The sequence below is a fragment of the Arachis stenosperma genome, chromosome 9 (genome assembly GCF_014773155.1).
Source record: "Arachis stenosperma cultivar V10309 chromosome 9, arast.V10309.gnm1.PFL2, whole genome shotgun sequence".
Lineage (NCBI taxonomy): Eukaryota > Viridiplantae > Streptophyta > Magnoliopsida > Fabales > Fabaceae > Arachis > Arachis stenosperma.
Genome location: NC_080385.1, coordinates 33,581,346 through 33,599,051, shown reverse-complemented (window position 1 = coordinate 33,599,051; position 17,706 = coordinate 33,581,346). Strand labels below are relative to the sequence as shown.

Below are 17,706 nucleotides of genomic sequence, written 5' to 3'. Positions count from 1 at the left end.
TCCCAATAGTCTTGTGGAGGAAAGTGCATCCCTTGAGGTATCTCAGGGATCTCATGATGAGAGGGGTCTCTTGTTTGCTCCATCCTTTTCTTAGTGATGGGCTTATCCTCATCAATGAGGATGTCTCCTTCTATGTCAACTCCTACTGAATAACAGAGGTGACAAATGAGATGAGGAAAGGCTAACCTTGCTAAGGTAGAGGACTTATCCGCCACCTTATAGAGTTCTTGGGCTATAACCTCATGAACTTCCACTTCTTCTCCAATCATGATGCTATGGATCATGATGGCCCGGTCTATAGTAACTTCGGACCGGTTGCTAGTGGGAATGATTGAGCGTTGGATAAACTCCAACCACCCTCTAGCCACGGGTTTGAGGTCATGCCTTCTCAATTGAACCGGCTTCCCTCTTGAATCTCTCTTCCATTGGGCGCCCTCTTCACAAATGTCAGTGAGGACTTGGTCCAACCTTTGATCAAAGTTGACCCTTCTAGTGTAAGGATGTTCATCTCCTTGCATCATGGGCAAGTTGAATGCTAACCTTACATTTTCCGGACTAAAATCCAAGTATTTCCCCCGAACCATAGTAAGCCAATTTTTTGGATCCGGGTTCACACTTTGATCATGGTTCTTGGTGATCCATGCATTGGCATAGAACTCTTGAACCATAAAGATTCCGACTTGTTGAATGGGGTTGGTGAGAACTTCCCAACCTCTTCTTCGGATCTCATGTCGGATCTCCGGATATTCACTCTTTTTGAGTGAAAAAGGGACCTCGGGGATCACCTTCTTCAAGGCCACAACTTCATAGAAGTGGTCTTGATGCACCCTTGAGATGAATCTCTCCATCTCCCATGACTCGGAGGTGGAAGCTTTTGCCTTCCCTTTCCTCTTTCTAGAGGTTTCTCCGGCCTTGGATGCCATAAATGGTTATGGAAAAACAAAAAGCAATGCTTTTACCACACCAAACTTAAAAGGTTTGCTCGTCCTCGAGCAAAAGAAGAAAGAAGAGAGTAGAAGAAGAAGAAATAAGGAAGAAGGGAATGGCTTTGTGTTCGGCCAAAGAGGGGGAGAAGTGGTGTTTAGGTTGTGTGAAAATGAAGGGGTGAAGAAGGGTTTATATAGGAAAGGGGGGTTCATGGTTCGGTCATGTATGGGTGGGTTTGGGAGGGAAAGTGGTTTGAATTTGAAGGGTGAGGTAGGTGGGGTTTTATGAAGGATGGATGTGAGTGGTGAAGAGAAAGATGGGATTTGATAGGTGAAGGGTTTTTGGGGAAGAGGTGTTGAGGTGATTGGTGAATGGGTGAAGAAGAAAGAGAGTGGTGGGGTTGGTGGGGATCCTGTGGGGTCCACAGATCCTGTGGTGTCAAGGAAAAGTCATCCCTGCACCAAATGGCATGCAAAATTGCGTTTTTAGCCAATTCTGGCGTTAAACGCCGGGCTGGTGCCCATTTCTGGCGTTTAACGCCAGGTTCTTGCCCTTTTCTGGCGTTTAACGCCAGTCTGGTGCCCCTTTCTGGCGTTAAACGCCCAGAATGGTGCCAGACTGGGTGTTAAACGCCCACCTGCTAGCCTTACTGGCGTTTAAACGCCAGTAGGTTCTTCCTCCAGGGTGTGCTATTTTTCTTCCTGTTTTTCATTCTATTTTTGCTTTTTCAATTGATTTTGTGACTTCTCATGATCATCAACCTACAAAAAAACATAAAATAACAAAAGAAAATAGATAAAATATAACATTGGGTTGCCTCCCAACAAGCGCTTCTTTAATGACAGTAGCTTGACAGAGGGCTCTCATGGAGCCTCACATTTTCTCAGATCAATGTTGGAACCTCCCAACACCAAACTTAGAGTTTGAATGTGGGGGTTCAACACCAAACTTAGAGTTTGGTTGTGGCCTCCCAACACCAAACTTAGAGTTTGACTGTGGGGGCTCTGTTTGACTCTGATTTGAGAGAAGCTCTTCATGCTTCCTCTCCATGGTGACAGAGGGACATCCTTGAGCCTTAAACACAAAGGATTCTTCATTCATTTGAATGATCAGTTCACCTCCATCAACATCAATTACAGCCTTTGCTGTGGCTAGGAAGGGTCTGCCAAGGATGATGGTTTCATCCATGCACTTCCCAGTCTCTAGGACTATGAAATCAGCAGGGATGTAGTGGTCTTCAATCTTCACCAAAACATCATCTACAAGTCCATGAGCTTGTTTTCTTGAGTTGTCTGCCATCTCTAATGAGATTCTTGCAGCTTGCACCTCAAAGATCTCTAGCTTCTCCATTACAGAGAGATGCATGAGGTTTACACTTGACCCTAAGTCACACAGAGCCTTCTTGAAGGTCATGGTGCCTATGGTACAAGGTATTGAAAACTTCCCAGGATCTTGTCTCTTTTGAGGTAATTTCTGCCTAGACAAGTCATCCAGTTCTTTGGTGAGCAAAGGGGGTTCATCCTCCCAAGTCTCATTTCCAATAACTTGTCATTTAGCTTCATGATTGCTCCAAGGTATTTGGCAACTTGCTCTTCAGTGACATACTCATCCTCTTCAGAGGAAGAATACTCATCAGAGCTCACGAAGGGCAGAAGTAAGTCCAATGGAATCTCTATGGTCTCATTTTGAGCCTCAGATTCCCATGGTTCCTCATTGGGGAACTCAGTGGAGGTCAGTGCACGCCCATTGAGGTCTTCCTCAGTGGCGTTCACTTCCTCTCCTTCCTCTCCAAATTCGTCCATGTTGATGGCCTTGCACTCTCCTTTTGGATTTTCTTCTGTATTGCTTGGAAAAGTACTAGGAGGGAGTTCAGTAACTTTCTTGCTCAGCTGTCCCACTTGTGCCTCCAAATTCCTAATGGAGGACCTTGTTTCAGTCATAAAACTTTGAGTGGTTTTGATTAGATCAGAGACCATGGTTGCTAAGTCAGAGGTGTGCTGCTTAGAACTCTCTGTCTGTTGCTGAGAAGATGATGGAAAAGGCTTGCCATTGCTAAACCTGTTTCTTCCACCATTATTGAAACCTTGTTGAGGTCTCTCTTGATTCTTCCATGAGAAATTTGGATGATTTTTCCATGAAGAATTATAGGTGTTTCCATAGGGTTCTCCTAGGTAATTCACCTCTTCCATTGAAGGGTTCTCAGGATCATAAGCTTCTTCTTCAGATGAAGCATCCTTAGTACTGCTTGGTGCATTTTGCATTCCAGACAGACTTTGAAAAATCAAATTGACTTGTTGAGTCAGTATCTTGTTCTGAGCCAGAATGGCATTCAGAGTATCAATCTCAAGAACTTCTTTCTTCTGACTTGTCCCATTGTTCACAGGATTCCTTTCAGAAGTGTACATGAATTGGTTATTTGCAACCATTTCAATTAGCTCTTGAGCTTCTGCAGGCGTCTTCTTCAAATGAAGAGATCCTCCAGCAGAGCTATCCAAAGACATCTTGGATAGTTCAGAGAGACCATCATAGAAAATACCTATGATGCTCCATTCAGAAAGCATGTCAGAAGGACATTTTCTGATTAATTGTTTGTATCTTTCCCAAGCTTCATAGAGGGATTCTCCATCCTTTTGTCTGAAGGTTTAGACTTCCACTCTAAGCTTACTCAATTTTTGAGGTGGAAAGAACTTTGCCAAGAAGGCATTGACTAGCTTTTCCCATGAGTCCAGGCTTTCTTTAGGTTGTGAGTCCAACCATATCCTAGCTCTGTCTCTTACAGCAAAAGGGAATAGCATAAGTCTGTAGACTTCAGGGTCAACCCCATTAGTCTTGACAGTGTCACAGATTTGCAAGAATTCAGCTAAGAACTGATGAGGATCTTCCAATGGAAGTCCATGGAACTTGCAATTCTGTTGCATTAGAGAAACTAATTGAGGCTTAAGCTCAAAGTTGTTTGCTCCAATGGCAGGGATAGAGATGCTTCTCCCATAGAAGTCGGGAGTAGGTGCAGTAAAGTCACCCACCACCTTCCTTGCATTGTTGTTGTTTTCGACTGCCATGGGTTCTTCTTCTTTGAAGATTTCTGTTAGGTCCTCTACAGAGAGTTGTGCCTTAGCTTCTCTTAGCTTTCGCTTCAAGGTCTTTTCAGGTTCAGGGTCAGCTTCAACAAGAATGCCTTTGTCTCTGCTCCTGCTCATATGAAAGAGAAGAGAACAAGAAAATATGGAATCCTCTATGTCACAGTATAGAGATTCCTTGAGGTGTCAGAGGAAAAGAAAATTAGAAAGAACAGGTAGAAGAATTCGAACTTAGTCAAATAGAGTTTGAATTGTGCATTGAGAAGGAGTGGTACTCCATAAATAGAAGGATGTGAGAAGAGGGGAAGAGAATTTTCGAAAAATAATTAAAAAGATTTTAAAACATTTGAAAAATTGATTGATAATTTTCGAAAACTAAAAGTGGAAAAGGAATCAAGTGATTTTTGAAAAAGATTTTGAAATTAGAAATCAAAAAGATATGATTGAAAACTAATTTGAAAAACATGTGATTAAAAAGATATGATTAAAAAGTTATGGTTTTAAAAAGGTATGATTGAAAAGATATGATTTGAAAACAATTTAAAAAAAAAATTGATTTTAAAAATTAATGACTTGCCTAACAAGAAAAGATATGATTCAAACATTAAACCTTTCTCAACAGAAAAGGCAACATACTTGAAATGTTCAATCAAATCATTAATTGTTAGCAAGTATCTTTGAAAAAGGAAAGAAATTGATTTTGAAAACATTTGATTGAAAAGATATGATTTGAAAAAGATTTGATTTTGAAAAACTTTGAAAACTTGAAAAAAAAATTGATTTGAAAACAAAATCCTTTTCCATCATCTTCTCAGCAACAGACAGAGAATTCTAAGCAGAGCCACTCTGACTTAGCAACCATGGTCTCTGATCTAATCAAAACCACTCAAAGTTTCATGACTGAAACAAGGTCCTCCATTAGAAACTTAGAGGCACAAGTGGGTCAGCTGAGTAAGAAACTTACTGAACTCCCTCCTAGTACTCTTCCAAGCAATACAGAAGAGAATAAAAAAGGAGAGTGTAAGGCCATCAACATGGCCGAGTTTGGAGAGGAGAAAGAGGCAGTGAGCGCCATTGAGGAAGACCTCAATGGACATCCACTGGCCTCCAATGAGTTCCCTAATGAGAAACCATGGGAATCTGAGGCTCACACTAAGACCATAGAGATTCCATTGGATTTACTTCTGTCATTCATGAGCTCTGATGAGTATTCTTCCTCTGAAGAGGACGAATATGTCACTGAAGAGCAAGTTGCTAAGTACCTTGGAGCAATCATGAAGCTAAATGACAAGTTATTTGGTAATGAGACTTGGGAGGATGAACCCCCTTTGCTCACCAAAGAACTGGATGACTTGACTAGGCAGAGATTACCTCAGAAGAGACAGGATCCTGGGAAGTTCTCAATACCTTGTACCATAGGCACCATGACCTTTGAGAAGGCTCTGTGTGACCTAGGGTCAAGCATAAACCTCATGGACAATTCAAGAAAACAAGCTTATGGACTTGTAGAGGATGTTCTGGTAAAGGTTGAAGACCATTACATCCCTGCTGATTTCATAGTCCTAGAGACTGGGAAGTGTATGGATGAATCTATCATCCTTGGCAGACCCTTCCTAGCCATAGCAAAGGCTGTGATGGATGTTGACAGAGGAGAATTGATCATTCAAGTGAATGAAGAATCCTTTGTGTTTAAGGCTCAAGGATACCCCTCTGTAACCATGGAGAGGAAGTATGAAGAGCTTCCCTCAAAATAGAGTCAAACAGAGCCCCCACAGTCAAACTCTAAGTTTGGTGTTGGGAGGCCACAACCAACTTCTCAAACTCTAAGTTTGGTGTTGGGAGGTTCCAACATTGCTCTGAACATCTGTGAGGCTCCATGAGAGCCCACTGTCAAGCTACTGACATTAAAGAAGCACTTGTTGGGAGGCAACCCAATGTTATATTTATCTATTTTCCTTTGTTATTTTATGTTTTTTATAGGTTGATGATCATGGGAAGTCACAAAATCAATTGAAAAAGCAAAAACAGCATGAAAAACAGAAAGAAAAATAGCACACCCTGGAGGAAAATTTGCTGGCATTTAAACGCCAGTGAAGATAGCAGAATGGGCGTTTAACGCCCAGTCTGGCACAATTCTGGGTGTTTAACGCCAGAAAGGGGCACCAGACTGGCGTTTAACGCCAGGAATGGGCAAGAAGCTGGCGTTAAACGCCAGAAATGGGCACCAGCCCGACGTTTAACACCAGGATTGGCAGAAATAGCATTTTTGCTCGCCACTTGGTGCAGGGATGAATTATCCTTGACACCTCAGGATCTGTGGACCCCACAGGATCCCTACCTATCCCACCACTCTCTCTCTTCTTCACCCATTCACCAATCACCTCAACACCTCTTCCCCAAAAACCCCTCACCTATCAAATCCCACCATTCTCTTCACCACTCACATCCATCCTTCATAAAACCCCACCTACCTCACCATTCAAATTCAAACCACTTTCCCTCCCAAACCCACCCATAATGGCCGAACCTTACCCCTCTCTCCACCCTATATAAACCCATCTTCACTCCTTCATTTTTACACAACCTACACACTACCTCTCCCCCTTGGCCGAAAAACAAAGCCACCTTCATCTCCTCTATTTCTTCTTCTTCTACTCTCTTCTTTCTTCTTTTGCTTGAGGACGAGCAAACCTTCTAAGTTTGGTGTGGTAAAAGCATTGCTTTTTGTTTTTTCATAACCATTTATGGCATCTAAGGCCGAAGAAACCTCTAGAAAGAGGAAAGGGAAGGCAAAAGCTTCCACCTCCGAGTCATGGGAGATGGAGAGATTCATCTCAAGGGTGCATCAAGACCAATTCCATGAAGTTGTGGCCATGAAGAAGGTGATCCCCGAAGTCCCTTTCAAACTCAAAAAGAGTGAATATCCGGAGATCCGACATGAGATCCGAAGAAGAGGTTGGGAAGTTCTTACCAACCCTATTCAACAAGTCGGAATCTTAATGGTTCAAGAGTTCTATGCCAATGCATGGATCACCAAGAACCATGATCAAAGTGTGAACCCGGATCCAAAGAATTGGCTTACAATGGTTCGGGGGAAATGCTTAGATTTTAGTCCGGAAAATGTAAGGTTGGCATTCAACTTGCCCATGATGCAAGGAGATGAACACCCTTACACTAGAAGGGTCAACTTTGATCAAAGGTTGGACTAAGTCCTCATAGACATTTATGAAGAGAGCGCTCAATGGAAGAGAGATTCAAGAGGAAAGCCGGTTCAACTGAGAAGGCATGACCTCAAGCCCGTGGCTAGGGGATGGTTGGAGTTTATCCAACGCTCAATCATTCCTACTAGCAACCGGTCCGAAGTTACTATAGATCGGGCTATCATGATTCATAGCATCATGATTGGAGAGGAAGTAGAAGTTCATGAGGTTATATCCCAAGAACTTTATAAGGTGGCGGACAAGTCCTCTACCTTGGCAAGGTTAGCCTTTCCTCATCTCATTTGTCACCTCTGTAATTCAGTTGGAATTAACATAGAGGGAGACATCCTCATTGATAAGGACAAGCCCATCACTAAGAAGAGGATGGAGCAAACAAGAGATCTCACTCATGGACATGAGGAAATTCCTCATCATGAAATCCCTGAGATGCCTCAAGGGATGCACTTTTCTCCACAAAACTATTGGGAGCAAATCAACACCTCCCTAGGAGAATTGAGTTCCAACATGGGACAACTCTCCACCAAGAACATTCCATCCTCCTCCATGAAATTAGAGAAGATCAAAGAATCATGAGAGAGGAGCAACAAAGACAAGGAAGAGACATTGAGGAGCTCAAGCACTCCATAAGATCTTCAAGAGGAAGAACAAGCCGCCATCACTAAGGTGGACCCGTTCTTTAATCTCCTTGTTCTTTATTTTTCTGTTTTTTTCGAAGATTATGCTTTATGTTTTATTTATGTTTGTGTCTCATGATCATTAGTGTCTTAGTGTCTATGCCTTAAAGTTATGAATGTCCTATGAATCCATCACCTTTCTTAAATGAAAAATGTTCTTAATTAAAAAAGAGAAGAATTGCATGAATTTTGAATTTTATAACAGATTAATTATTTTGATGTGGTGGCAATACTTTGACTTCTGAATGTATGCTTGAACAGTGCATATGTCTTTTGAATTTGTTGTTCATGAATGTTGGCTCTTGAAAGAATGATGAAAAAAGGAGACATGTTACTGAGGATCTGAAAATCATAAAAATGATTCTTGAAGCAAGAAAAAGCAGTGAATACAAAAAAAGAGAGAGAGAAAGCAAGCAGAAAAAGCCAACAGCCCTTTAAACCAAAAGGCAAGGGTAAAAATAAAGTCGTGATTCAAGGGGAAAAAAGAGTGTGCTTAAGAACCCTGGACACCTCTAATTGGGGACTCTAGCAAAGTTGAGTCACAATCTGAAAAGGTTCACCCAGTTATGTGTCTGTGGCATGTATGTATCCGGTGGTAATACTGGAAGACATAGTGCTTTGGGCCACGGCCAAGACTCATAAAGTATCTGTGTTCAAGAATCATCATACTTAACTAGGAAAATCAATAACACTATCTGGATTCTGAGTTCCTATAGAAGCCAATCATTCTGAATTTCAAAGGATAGAGTGAGATGCCAAAACTGTTGGTGCACGAAATTGTGATTACTACAACTTCGCACAACTAACCAGCAAGTGCACTGGGTCGTCCAAGTAATACCTTACGCGAGTAAGGGTCGATCCCACGGAGATTGTTGGTATGAAGCAAGCTATGGTCACCTTGTAAATCTCAGTCAGGCAGACTCAAATGGGTATAGTGATAAACGAATAAAGCATAAAGATAAAGATAGAGATACTTATGTATATCATTGGTGAGAGCTTCAGATAAGCGAATGAAGATGCCTTCCCTTCCGTCTCTCTGCTTTCCTACTGTCTTCATCCAATCCTTCTTACTCCTTTCCATGGCAAGCTCATGTAGGGTTTCACCGTTGTCAGTGGCTACCTCCCATCCTCTCAGTGAAAATGTTCCCATGCTCTGTCACAGCATATGGCTAATCAGCTGTCGGTTCTCGGTCAGGCCGGAATAAAATCCATCGATCCTTTTGCGTCTGTCACTAACGCCCCGCCTGCTAGGAGTTTGAAGCACGTCACAGTCATTCAATCATTGAATCCTACTCAGAATACCACAGACAAGGTTAGACCTTCCGGATTCTCTTGAATGCCGCCATCAGTTCTTGCCTATACCACGAAGACTCTGATCTCACGGAATGGCTGGCTCGTTTGTCAGGCGAGCACTCGGTTGTCAGGCGATCAACCATGCATCGTGTATCAGGAATCCAAGAGATAAACACTAGAGCCTTGATTGCTTGTAGAACAAGAGTGGTTGTCAGTCACCTTGTTCATGAGTGAGAATGATGATGAGTGTCACGGATCATCACATTCATCAAGTTGAAGAACAAGTGATATCTTGGACAAAGAACAAGCGGAATTGAATAGAAGAACAATAGTAATTGCATTAATACTCGAGGTACAGCAGAGCTCCACCTTAATCTATGGTGTGTAGAAACTCCACCGTTGAAAATACATAAGAACAAAAGTGATCATTGGTTTCGGCCCCAGAGAGGGAACCAGAAGAACCAAGATGAAAATACAATAGTAAAAGGTCCTACTTATAGAGAACTAGTAGCCTAGGGTGTACAGAGATGAGTAAATGACATAAAAATCCACTTCCGGGCCCACTTGGTGTGTGCTTGGGCTGAGCAATGAAGCATTTTCGTGTAGAGACTTCTCTTGGAGTTAAACGCCAGCTTTTATGCCAGTTTGGGCGTTTAACTCCCATTTTGGTGCCAGTTCCGGCGTTTAACGCTGGAAATTCTGTAGGTGACTTTGAACGCCGGTTTGGGCCATTAAATCTTGGGCAAAGTATGAACTATCATATATTGCTGGAAAGCCCAGGATGTCTACTTTCCAACGCCGTTGAGAGCGCGCCAATTGGGCTTCTGTAGCTCCAGAAAATCCACTTCGAGTGCAGGGAGGTCAGAATCCAACAGCATCTGCAGTCCTTTTCAGTCTCTGGATCAGATTTTTGCTCAAGTCCCTCAATTTCAGCCAGAAAATACCTAAAATCACAGAAAAACACACAAACTCATAGTAAAGTCCAGAAAAGTGAATTTTAACTAAAAACTAATAAAAATATACTAAGAACTCAACTAAAACTACCAAAAACATACTAAAAGCAATGCCAAAAAGGGTACAAATTATCCGCTCATCACAACACCAAACTTAAATTGTTGCTTGTCCCCAAGCAACTGAAAATCAAATAAGATAAAAAGAAGAGAATATACTATAGACTCCAAATTATCAATGAAACTTAGACCCAAATTAGATGAGCGGGACTAGTAACTTTTTGCCTCCGAATAGTTTTGGCATCTCACTTTATCCTTTGAAATTCAGAATGATTGGCTTCTTTAGGAACTCAGAATCTAGATAGTGTTATTGATTCTCCTAGTTAAGTATGATGATTCTTAAACACAGCTACTTTATGAGTCTTGGCCGTGGCCCAAAGCACTCTGTCTTCCAGTATTACCACCGGATACATACATGCCACAGACACATAATTGGGTGAACCTTTTCAGATTGTGACTTAGCTTTGCTAAAGTCCCCAATTAGAGGTGTCCAGGGTTCTTAAGCACACTCTTATTGCCTTGGATCACAACTTTATTTCTTTCTTTTTTTTTTCTTTTTCGTTTTTTTTTTTCGCTTTTCTCCCTTTTCTCTTTTTTTTGTATTCACTGCTTTTTCTTGCTTCAAGAATCATTTTTATGATTTTTCAGATCCTCAGTAACATGTCTCCTTTTTCATCATTCTTTCAAGAGCCAACAATTTTAACATTCATGAACAACAAATTCAAAAGACTTATGCACTGTTTAAGCATACATTCAGAAAACAAAAAGCATTGTCACCACATCAAACTAATTAAGCTAGTTTTAAAAATGAATTTGAAATCCTGTACTTCTTGTTCTTTTGTGATTAAAACAGTTTTTATTTAAGAAAGGTGATGGATTCATAGGATATTCATAACTTTAAGGCATAGACACTAAGACACTAATGATCATAGGACACAAACATGGATAAACATAAAGCACTAAAATTCGAAAAACAGGAAAATAAAGAACAAGGATATTAAAGAACAGGTCCACCTCAGTGATGGCGGCTTGTTCTTCCTCTTGAAGGTCTTATGGAGTGCTTGAGCTCCTCAATGTCTCTTCCTTGTCTTTGTTGCTCATCTCTCATGATTCCTTGATCTTCTCTAATTTCATGGAGGAGGATGGCATGTTCTTGGTGCTCCACCCTTAGTTGTCCCATGTTGGAACTTAATTCTCCTAGGGAGGTGTTCAGTTGCTCCCAATAGTCTTGTGGAGGAAAGTGCATCCCTTGAGGTATCTCAGGGATCTCATGATGAGAGGGGTCTCTTGTTTGCTCTATCTTCTTCTTAGTGATGGGCTTGAGGTCATGCCTTCTCAGTTGAACCGGCTTTGGATGCCATAAATGGTTATGGAAAAACAAAAAGCAATGCTTTTACCACACCAAACTTAAAAGGTTTGCTCGTCCTCGAGCAAAAGAAGAAAGAAGAGAGTAGAAGAAGAAGAAATGAGGAGGAAGGGAGTGGCTTTGTGTTTCGGTCATTATGGGTGGGTTTGGGTGGGAAAGTGGTTTGAATTTGGATGGTGAGGTAAGTGGGGTTTTATGGAGGTGAGTGGTGAAGAGAAAGATGGGATTTGATAGGTGAGGGGTTTGTGGGGATCCTGTGGGGTCCACAGATCCTTAGGTGTCAAGGAAAAGTCATCCCTGCACCAAATGGCATTCAAAAACACGTTTTGAGCCAATTCTGGCGTTAAACGCCGTGCTGGTGCCCATTTCTGGCGTTTAACGCCAGGTTCTAGCCCTTTCCTGGCGTTTAACGCCAGTCTGGTGCCCCTTTCTGGCGTTAAACGCCCAGAATGGTGCCAGACTGGGCGTTAAACGCCCAACTGCTAGCCTCACTGGCGTTTAAACGCCAGTGGGTTCTTCCTCCAGGGTGTGCTATTTTTCTTCCTGTTTTTCATTCTGTTTTTTGCTTTTTCAATTGATTTTGTGACTTCTCATGATCATCAACCTACAAAATAACAAAAAATAACAAAGGAAAATATATAAAATATAACATTGGGTTGCCTCCCAACAAGCACTTCTTTAATGTCAGTAGCTTGACAGAGGGCTCTCAATGAGCCTCACAGATACTCAGAGCAATGTTGGAACCTCCCAACACCAAACTTAGAGTTTGAATGTGGGGGTTCAACACCAAACTTAGAGTTTGGTTGTGGCCTCCCAACACCAAACTTAGAGTTTGACTGTGGGGGCTCTGTTTGTCTCTGATTTGAGAGAAGCTCTTCATGCTTCTTCTCCATGGTGACAGAGGGGTATCCTTGAGCCTTAAACACAAAGGATTCTTCATTCACTTGAATGATCAGTTCACCTCCATCAACATCAATCACAGCCTTTGCTGTGGCTAGGAAGGGTCTGCCAAGGATGATAGATTCATCCATGCACTTCCCAGTCTCTAAGACTATGAAATCAGTAGGGATGTAATGGTCTTCAACTTTTACCAAAACATTCTCTACAAGTCCATGAGCTTGTTTTCTTGAGTTGTCTGCCATCTTTAGTGAGATTCTTGCAGCTTGTACCTCAAAGATCCCTAGCTTCTCTATTACAGAGAGAGGCATGAGGTTCACACTTGACCCTAAGTCACACAGAGCCTTCTTGAAGGTCATGGTGCCTATGGTACAAGGTATGGAAAACTTCCCAGGATCTTGTCTCTTTTGAGGTAATTTTTGCCTGGACAAGTCATCCAGTTCTTTGGTGAGCAAAGGGGGTTCATCCTCCCAAGTCTCATTTCCAAATAACTTGTCATTTAGCTTCATGATTGCTCCAAGGTATTTAGCAACTTACTCTTCAGTGACATACTCATCCTCTTCAGAGGAAGAATACTCATCAGAGCTCATGAATGGCAGAAGTAAGTCCAATGGAATCTCTATGGTCTCATTTTGAGCCCTAGATTCCCATGGTTCCTCATTAGGGAACTCAGAGGAGGCTAGTGCACGCCCATTGAGGTCTTCCTCAATGGCGTCCACCTCCTCTCTTTCCTCTCCAAATTCGGCCATGGTTATGGCTTTGCACTCTCCTTTTGGATTTTCTTCTGTATTGCTTGGAAGAGTACTTTGGAGGGAGTTCAGTAATTTTCTTACTCAGCTGTCCCACTTGTGCCTCCAAATTCCTGATGGAGGACCTTGTTTCAGTCATGAAACTTTGAGTGGTCTTGAATAAATCAGAGACCATGGTTGCTAAGTCAGAGGGGTTCTGCTTAGAGTTCTCTGTCTGTTGCTGAGAAGATGATGGAAAAGGCTTGTCATTGCTAAACCTGTTTCTTCCACCATTATTGTTATTGAAACCTTGTTGAGGTCTCTCTTGATTCTTCCATGAGAGATTTGGGTGATTTCTCCATGAAGAATTATAGGTGTTTCCATAGGGTTCTCCTAGGTAGTTCACCTCTTCCATTGAAGGGTTCTCAGGATCATAAGCTTCTTCTTCAGATGAAGCATCCTTAGTACTGTTTGGTGCTTTTTGCATTCCAGACAGACTTTGAGAAATCAAATTGACTTGTTGAGTCAATATCTTGTTCTGAGCCAGTATGGCATTCAGAGTATCAATCTCAAGAACTCCTTTCTTCTGATTAGTCCCATTGTTCACAGGACTCCTTTCAGAAGTGTACATGAATTGGTTATTTGCAACCATTTCAATTAGCTCTTGAGCCTCTGTAGGCGTCTTCTTCAGATGAAGAGATCCTCCAGCAGAGCTATCCAAAGACATCTTGGATAGTTCAAAGAGACCATCATAGAATATACCTATGATGCTCCATTCAGAAAGCATGTCTGAAGGACATTTTCTGATTAATTGTTTGTATCTTTCCCAAGCTTCATAGAGGGACTCACCATCCTTCTGTCTGAAGGTTTGGACTTCCACTCTAAGCTTACTCAATTTTTGAGGTGGAAAGAACTTTGCCAAGAAGGCATTGACTAGCTTTTCCCAAGAGTCTAGGCTTTCTTTAGGTTGAGAGTCCAACCATATTCTAGCTCTGTCTCTTACAGCAAAAGGGAATAGCATCAGTCTGTAGACCTCAGGGTCAACCCCATTAGTCTTGACTGTGTCACAGATTTGCAAGAACTCAGCTAAGAACTGATGAGGATCTTCCAATGGAAGTCCATGGAACTTGCAATTCTGTTGCATTAGAGAAACTAATTGAGGCTTAAGCTCAAAGTTGTTTGCTCCAATGGCAGGGATAGAGATACTTCTCCCATAGAAGTTGGGAGTAGGTGCAGTAAAGTCACCCAGCACCTTCCTTGCATTGTTGGCATTGTTGTTGTTTTCGGCTGCCATGGGTTCTTCTTCTTTGAAGAATTCGGTCAGGTCCTCAACAGAGAGTTGTGCCTTAGCTTCTCTTAGCTTTCGCTTTAAGGTCTTTTCAGGTTCAGGGTCAGCTTCAACAAGAATGCCCTTGTCTTTGTTCCTGCTCATATGTAGGAGAAGAGAACAAGAAAATATGGAATCCTCTATGTCACAGTATAGAGATTCCTTGAGGTGTCAGAGGAAGAAAAATGGAAGACAGAGGTAGAAAATTCGAACTTATCAAAGAAGATGGAGTTCGAATTTTGCATTAAGGAATAGTGTTAGTCCATAAATAGAAGGATGTGAGAAGAAGGGAAGTAATTTTCGAAAATTAAGTAAAAGATTTTGAAAACATTTTGAAAAACACTTAATTGATTTTCGAAAATAAGAGTGGAAAAGAAATCAAGTGATTTTTGAAAAAGATTTTGAAATTAGAAATAAAAAAGATTTGATTGAAAACTATTTTGAAAAAGATGTGATTAAAAAGATTTGATTGAAAAGTTACGGTTTTAAAAAGATATGATTGAAAAGATATGATTTGAAAACAATTTTAAAAAGATTTGATTTTTAAAAATTAATGACTTGCCTAACAAGAAAAGATATGATTCAAACATTAAACCTTTCTCAACAGAAAAGGCAACATACTTAAAATGTTCAATCAAATCATTAATTGTTAGTAAGTATCTTTGAAAAAGGAAAGAAATTGATTTTGAAAACATTTGATTGAAAAGATATGATTTGAAAAAGATTTGATTTTGAAAAACTTTGAAAACTTGAAAAAAATTGATTTTGAAAACAAAATCCTTCCCCTTGTGCCATCCTGGCGTTAAACGCCCAGAATGGTGCACATTCTGGCGTTTAACGCCCAAACTACTACCCTTTTGGGCGTTAAACGCCCAGCCAGGCACCCTGGCTGGCGTTTAAACGCCAGTCTGTCTTCTTCACTGGGCATTTTTGAATGCCCAGCTTTTTCTGTGTGATTCCTCTGCAGTATGTTCTGGATTTTCAATTCTCTGTATTATTGACTTGAAAAGACACACATTAAAAATATTTTTGGATTTTTAATAATAAGGAATAATCAAAATGCAACTAAAATCAAATAACAATGCATGCAAGACACCAAACTTAGCAGTTTGTATACTACTGACACTAACAAAATGAGAATGCATATGAGAAACAACAAAACACTCAAGTCAAGAGAATTTAAAGATCAGAGCAAGGAAATCATCAAGAACAACTTGAAGATTAATGAGGACACATGCATAAATTCGAAAAATGCAAGAAGAACAGAAACATGCAATTGACACCAAACTTACAATGAGACACTAGACTTAAACAAGAAATATTTTTGGTTTTTTATGATTTTGTAATTTTTTTGGTTTTTTTCGAAAATTATATGGAAAAGAAAATAAAGGTATCAAAATTCTTAATGAGAATTCCAGGAATCATGCAACGTTAGTCTAAAGCTTTAGTCTAAAGAAATTAGACATGGCCGGCCAAGCTTCAGCAGGACATTGCATTCAAGAGCTAAATTGATGAGAATCAATCAGCCTTGGTGATGATAAGAACATCACCTTGAAACACTAGAATTCATTCTTAAGAACTCTGAAGAAAAATACCTAATCTAAGCAACAAGATGAACCGTCAGTTGTCCATACACAAACAATCCCCGGCAACGGCGCCAAAAACTTGGTGCACGAAATTGTGATTACTACAACTTCGCACAACTAACCAGCAAGTGCACTGGGTCGTCCAAGTAATACCTTATGCGAGTAAGGGTCGATCCCACGGAGATTGTTGGTATGAAGCAAGCTATGGTCACCTTGTAAATCTCAGTCAGGCAGACTCAAATGGGTATAGTGATAAACGAATAAAGCATAAAGATAAAGATAGAGATACTTATGTATATCATTGGTGAGAGCTTCAGATAAGCGAATGAAGATGCCTTCCCTTCCATCTCTCTGCTTTCCTACTGTCTTCATCCAATCCTTCTTACTCCTTTCCATGGCAAGCTCATGTAGGGTTTCACCGTTGTCAGTGGCTACCTCCCATCCTCTCAGTGAAAATGTTCCCATGCTCTGTCACAGCATATGGCTAATCAGCTGTCGGTTCTCGGTCAGGCCGGAATAAAATCCATCGATCCTTTTGCGTCTGTCACTAACGCCCCGCCTGCTAGGAGTTTGAAGCACGTCACAGTCATTCAATCATTGAATCCTACTCAGAATACCACAGACAAGGTTAGACCTTCCGGATTCTCTTGAATGCCGCCATCAGTTCTTGCCTATACCACGAAGACTCTGATCTCACGGAATGGCTGGCTCGTTTGTCAGGCGAGCACTCGGTTGTCAGGCGATCAACCATGCATCGTGTATCAGGAATCCAAGAGATAAACACTAGAGCCTTGATTGCTTGTAGAACAAGAGTGGTTGTCAGTCACCTTGTTCATGAGTGAGAATGATGATGAGTGTCACGGATCATCACATTCATCAAGTTGAAGAACAAGTGATATCTTGGACAAAGAACAAGCGGAATTGAATAGAAGAACAATAGTAATTGCATTAATACTCGAGGTACAGCAGAGCTCCACACCTTAATCTATGGTGTGTAGAAACTCCACCGTTGAAAATACATAAGAACAAAAGTGATCATTGGTTTCGGCCCCAGAGAGGAAACCAGAAGAACCAAGATGAAAATACAATAGTAAAAGGTCCTACTTATAGAGAACTAGTAGCCTAGGGTGTACAGAGATGAGTAAATGACATAAAAATCCACTTTCGGGCCCACTTGGTGTGTGCTTGGGCTGAGCAATGAAGCATTTTCGTGTAGAGACTTCTCTTGGAGTTAAACGCCAGCTTTTATGCCAGTTTGGGCGTTTAACTCCCATTTTGGTGCCAGTTCCGGCGTTTAACGCTGGAAATTCTGTAGGTGACTTTGAACGCCGGTTTGGGCCATCAAATCTTGGGCAAAGTATGAACTATCATATATTGCTGGAAAGCCCAGGATGTCTACTTTCCAACGCCGTTGAGAGCGTGCCAATTGGGCTTCTGTAGCTCAAGAAAATCTACTTCGAGTGCAGGGAGGTCAGAATCCAACAGCATCTGCAGTCCTTTTCAGTCTCTGGATCAGATTTTTGCTCAAGTCCCTCAATTTCAGCCAGAAAATACCTGAAATCACAGAAAAACACACAAACTCATAGTAAAGTCCAGAAAG

General features: G+C 41.2%; 2 non-coding genes across 2 annotated transcripts; both read left to right on the top strand.

The window, feature by feature from the left end:
* Positions 1-3,482: 3,482 nt before the first annotated feature.
* LOC130952739 (small nucleolar RNA R71) lies at positions 3,483-3,590 on the top strand. The gene has a single exon (XR_009074916.1). It is a non-coding gene; the product is annotated as a small nucleolar RNA R71 (small nucleolar RNA).
* A 10,384-nt stretch (positions 3,591-13,974) lies between these two features.
* On the top strand, positions 13,975-14,082 carry LOC130952329 (small nucleolar RNA R71). The gene has a single exon (XR_009074510.1). It is a non-coding gene; the product is annotated as a small nucleolar RNA R71 (small nucleolar RNA).
* The last annotated feature ends 3,624 nt before the right edge of the window (positions 14,083-17,706 follow it).